This window comes from Physeter macrocephalus, chromosome 14, assembly GCF_002837175.3.
Source record: "Physeter macrocephalus isolate SW-GA chromosome 14, ASM283717v5, whole genome shotgun sequence".
NCBI classification, from domain to species: domain Eukaryota; kingdom Metazoa; phylum Chordata; class Mammalia; order Artiodactyla; family Physeteridae; genus Physeter; species Physeter macrocephalus.
This window is the reverse complement of record NC_041227.1, coordinates 118,491,078-118,497,077: the sequence shown is the minus strand read 5'-3', so window position 1 is coordinate 118,497,077 and position 6,000 is coordinate 118,491,078.

Sequence of the window (6,000 nt, the reverse complement as noted above, 5' to 3'; positions counted from 1 at the left end):
CTGGAGGCTGGGCCCACTGGGGCCCGAGAGAGGAAGCCCAGAAGGGGCCTGCCTCCAGACCCTGCCAGCCATCTTCGCTCCTCATTATACACTGGAGTGCTCCTCGCCTTGTCTGAACTTGTAAATTACTGTTTCCCTATAAAAATAGTTCAACCCCATTGCAAATGTTTGGATAAAGGGGCGGGAGGGGGAACATCAATCTAATGATTTCGGATTTGGGTTTCTCTCCATCCATTCTGCATTCCTAGGCTTACGTGTTGGGGAGTTTGACAGGCATCCCAGTGTGCTGACAATTATGCTGTACTTTTTCACTTCCACGTTCCTTGATTCAGTAAATGGCAGGTGATGTTACCAGGCACTGGGAGACAATGAAAAATCAGAGGTGGTCCCTGCCCACAGGTAGCTTACTGTCCAGGGGGAGAGATTGACAAGTAAATGACAGTTACAGTATTTTGTGGCGAATGCCACTGCACGGTGCTGTGGGGGGCACGTCCCAGAAGCCCCCCTCCCGGGATCTCTCAGGAGAGAGGGAAATCTACAATCCTCCTGTCCAGGGAGGGGATGTCAGAGGTGAATCCTAATGGTTTCTACAGTTCAGCCTCCTGCAAAACCTTCTGGACCTGGTGCGTTTGCAGTGACAGATTTTTGTTTTTTCTTCTCATCAATGGTAATTAGTCTTTTCAAGTTTTCCACCGGTTCTCTAGTTAACTTTGGCCTTTTCATATTTTACCAGGAAAGTATTCCTTCTTAAGTTTTCAAAGTTTTTCATAGACCTACAAAAACTGTATATATTTTCTATTTAAGGGATGTAAGGGTCCATATGTATCAAATCAAGTTTATTGATTATATTATTCAAATGCATTTCCATTGTATGCTTCTTTTTTTGTCTTTTGTTCTGATTCTGATAGAGGTTTATTAAATCTCCCACTCAAATTCTCTCTGTAAATTTATTCTTGTACTTTTTTTAAAAAATTATTTATTTTTGGCTGTGTTGGGTCTTCGTTGCTGCGCACGGGCTTTCTCTAGTTGCGGCGAGCTACTCTTTGCTGTGGTGCGCAGGTTTCTCATTGCGGTGGTTTCTCTTGTTGCAGAGCACGGGCTCTAGGCTTGCAGCTCAGTAGTTGTGGCTCGCGGGCTCTAGAGTGCAGGCTCAGTAGTTGTGGCGCACGGGCTTAGCTGTTCTGCAGCATGTGGGATCTTCCCGGACCAGGGCTCGAACCTGTGTCCCCTGCATTGGCAGGCAGATTCCTAACCACTGTGCCACCAGGGAAGCCCTCTTCTTGTACTCTTAATAGTTTTTGCTTTTTCTGTTTAACTATAATGCTATTGGGAGCATACAGATTTTGACTGTCCTGTCATCACAAATCGTGTCTTTGTATCATTATGCCATGTGCCTTTTTATCCTGCTTAGTGCTTAAACCTGAAATTCCACCTTACTGTTATTAATATGGCCATGCTTCCTTTTTATTTCGTTTTATTTTATTGTTTGCACTTGCTGGTCTCTCAGTATCCTTTTATTTTCAACCATTATCATTTTGTTTAAAGTGTATTTCTTGGACATATCATATCACTGTTTTTTTAAAACCCAAGCTGTCTCTTTTTTTGTTTGTTTTTTTTGCGGTACGCGGGCCTCTCACTGTTGTGGCCTCTCCCGTTGCCGAGCACAGGCTCCGGACGCGCAGGCTCAGCGGCCGTGGCTCAAGGGCCCAGCCGCTCCGCGGCATGCGGGATCCTCCCGGACCGGGGCACGAACCCGTGTCCCCTGCATCGGCAGGCGGTCTCTCAACCACTGCGCCACCAGGGAAGCCCCAAGCTGTCTCTTAATGGGATAATTCAGTCTGTTCACATTTCATTTAACAATTGAACACTGTCCTTGATTTTATTACTAATGGTTTTTAATTTTATTTTATTATTTATTTACTTATTTGGCTGCGCCAGGTCTTATTTAAGGCACGTGGGGATCTCCGTTGCCGCACGGTGTCTTTAGTTGTTGTGGCATGCGGGCTCTTTTAGTTGTGGCATGGGGGCTCTTAGTTGTGGCATGCAGGATCTAGTTCCCCGACCAGGGCTCAAACCCGGACCCCCTGCCTTGGGAGCGCGGAGTCTTAACCACTGGACCATCAGGGAAGTCCCACTAATGGTTTATTTTACATTTATTGGTTTACCTTGTGGTTTTCTTTTCCCCTTCAGTCAGCTTGCTCTTGATTCCCTTTTTCTCTCCCTGTTAATCTGTTGTCCCGCTGCACTTTGCTCGTCATTAGTGGCTTCTGCTTTTCCCTGGGGTTCCTAATCCAGTGTGTTGTAGAGGATGTGTGTGTTGAGGGTTCTTTTTCTCAGCAACCCAGCTGGAGCTCTCAGAGCACTGTCAAGTCTGTAGACTTGGGTCTTTTTTCAGCTTAGGGAAATCTTTTTGTTACACGATTATTGTTTCTTTTACTTTCTCTTTCCTTTGCGTGTTAGCTCTCCTGGCTGGATCCCCCCAGTTTCTTATCTTTTCCCTCTTTACTTCCATCTCTATGTGGTTTTGCTCTGAGGTTTGAGATATTTTTCTGCTTGATCTCCCAGGCCTCACATTTGAATCTCAAGAGTGACTATCTTCTCCTTCAATTAGTAGTACAACAATATATTTTAAGTTCTAAAATAGTCCTTTTTTTTCCTTCTTTTGTGCCTTACTTGAATCTCCTTAAGAGTTTTTATTTTTTGTTCACGTTGTAATTATATTTTCCAGCTCTCTATCTTTCGAATAGCCTCAAGGTGTTTTTGTTTTTGTTTTTTGAAACCAGGTAATATACTTACATGGTTTAAAAAAAATCAAAGCAATGTTAAAAAGTATATAGCAGTAATTCTCACACACACCGTTGCTTCCATGCCCTGATCTCCATCACCTCAAAAGTCACCACTTTTATTAATTCTTTTTCTATTCTTCCAGAGTTTCTTTATACAAACACAAACTGGTATCGATATATATTTGATTGTTTTCTGTCTCTCTTATACAAGATAGTATGCAGGACACAGGGTCCTACATCTTGTTAATTTTTGCCTTTTTGATTTAACAGTGTATCTTGGAGATTGTACACAGAAAGTCTCCTTCCTTATAGCTACATGGTTTCCCATTGTAGGGATGTATCATAATTCATTTAACCAGTCCACTGTTGATGGACACTTGGATAGTGTCCTATCTTTTGCTATTACAAACAACACTATAATAAATAATCTTTTACACCTGTACAGGTAAATCGAGGATAAATCCCAGAAGTACAGTTGCTGGGTTGAAGGGTAAACAGTAGGTATTTGTTAGATGTTGCCAAATTGCTGTGGGTGGGGCTTATACCAATTTGCTCTCCCACCAATGCCAATGAGCGTGACTGTTTCTCCACAGCCTTGCCAAATGAGTGCCATCAAAATTTTGTTTTCTGCCAATCTGACAGTAAAATGTATTATCTTAAGGTAGCTTGAATTTGCATTTCTATTTCCAGTGAGAATGAGCATATTTTTACATGTTTGAGGACTATTTGTTTCTCTTTTTCTGTGAATGGCCTGTTCCTGTCCTTTGCCCATTTATCTATTGAATTATTAGTCTTTTTCTTGTTGATTTCCTGGAGGTCTTTCCGTAGGGAAAAATCACCCTTTGTCTATTACATGAGTTGTAAACCCTTGTCAAAGTTTGCCTTTTGACTCTGCTAATGGTAATTTTTGGCCACACAAGTTTTCTTAAAATACATTTATGTAGTCAAATGTATAACTCACTTATTTTATGGTGTTTAGATTTAGAGTCTTTGTTACTAAGGCTTTTTTTTTTCCTTTGGCTGCACTACGCAGCATGTGGGATCTTAGTTCCCCAACAGGGATCGAACCCGCGCCCCCTGCATTGGAAGTGCGGAGTCTTAACCACTGGACCTCCAGGGAAATCCCACAAAGGCTTTTTTTTAAAAGAGAATTTTGCTTATATTTTCCTCTCTGAGTACTGTTGTTATGGCTTCACTTTTAACATCTGAATCTTTGATCCTTTGGGGGTATGTCTGAGTTGACAGAGTGAGATGTCGACTCATCTTTAATTACCTTTTTTTTTCCAGACGGTCATCCAGTTGTCCCATCCCCCTTTACTGACAAGTTCTTCTTCCTGCCATGATTTGTGATGGCGTCTTTAGCGTGTCCTGCGTCCCAATCGTACTGGGGTCTGATTGCAGTGGCCGGTTTGGTGGCTCTGCGTGTTCTACCTCTCTCCAGCCCCTGGGCCATCAGAGGAGTGGAGTTTATTATGAGTCTTTGCTCATCAGGGCTGGGGGGTGAGCTTGGTGGGGGGTCCCTAGAGCAGCGGTGGTCTCTGCCGGTGTGAATTCTCCCTGCCTCCTCGGCAGGCCCAGCCTTAAGGACAGAGGATGTTTAGCCCACCTGCTTGGCTCCCCGTCAGCTCCTGGGGGCAAGGGGTCTGGACAAGGCTCCCCTGCCTTCACCCTAGGTGAAGTCCCGTGGCAGGGGCAGTCTACACCAGGGTCTCCCGGGTCCCAGCCTCTGTTTCAGGACCTCTCACCTGTGCCAGCTCCCACTTGGTTTGGGCGGTAGAGGGTAGCAGCTGGGAGAAGAAGAGAAGCAGGGCATGTTTAAGCTGCTATATTTCAGAATCCCTGGCCTCAGAACTATATCTTAAAGGGAGAGAAATTCCTTTGTCTGTGACAGATTGGGAGTAGGGGAGAGCTGGAAGGGCCGGTCTGTTTCCAGATAAGAAATAATGAATACTTTGTGGAGTAGTGACACTGAGAATGAAGAATAGAAAAAAAAAAAAAGTTTGAGGGTTTTTTTTCTTTCTATTATGAAATTTTTCAAACATATAAAAAAGAAAAAAGAATACTGAAGCGCATATAATTATACTTATTAGCTAGATTCAACAGTTACTGTTTTCCATGTATGTTCTATCTTTTTTGCCAAGAATAAAATTATAAAAGTTACAAATTCCAGAGTTCATTATATTTCACCCTTGAAAACTTCAGCATGCACCTCTTAAAAATGATCAAAAATGATCTTTTTCTCTATCACCATGATACCATTATTATATCTAACAAAATTAACATTAATGCCTTAACATCCTCTAAGATCCAAGCCATAGTCAAGTTTCCCCCATTATCCTAAGACAAGTCTCTCACAGCCGGTTCAAACCAGGATCCAATCCTATGCATTCGTTGCATTTGGCTGTCTCTTAAATCTCCCTTGACAACCCCCTTCCTTTCCTTCTGCCCTGACACGGACTTGTTAAAGAGACCAGACCAGTTGTCCTGTAGAGTGTCTGTTTTAGATCTGACCGTTGGCTTCCTTGTGGTGATGTTCCCGTGCTCCTCTAACCCTGGTGTTACCTGGGGACTGGTAAGTCTGAAAGGTTTCCGCAGGCTGGATGGCCAGGGCTCCGAGACAGGTGATAACAAGGGAAGCAGAAATCAAGGATGATTCTAGGTTTCTGCTTGAGCAACAGAGGTGATGCTGAGATGGGGAGGAGGATGAAGATGAACTCGGTTTGTGCATCTTTTCAGTGCACCAAGGACCTCCTGGGGCAGGGCGAGGGGGGCAGTTGGATTTCTCAACCTGGAGATACAGTTGCAAGTTGTTAACCTAATAAAACTGGTTGAGCTTTCCCAGGACAGTAGAGTGAGAAGCAGAGGTGAGACAGCAAGCACCCAGGAGGTGGACAGAGGAAGGAGACAGACCAAGAGGCCACGGCCTGAGGCCGTCCAGGAGCGGGAGGATTATAAGGACTAAGGACCAGAGAGGAGTCAGGACAGACCAGGACCAAATTAGTCATTGAGGAGGTTGTGGGAGACCCGAGCAGGGGGCTGGGTATCTGGGCGAGATGGTGGGTGAATGCACTCCTTCAAGAAGTTGGCTCTGAAAAGGAGGAGGGGAGGGCTGGGTCCAGGGACACACTTTTTGTTCTTTCCAAGATGGAGAGACCTTGAGTTTGTTGAAATGCCAAAGGGACAAAGGCTGGAGAAAAGGGGCTGGAGATTAGAG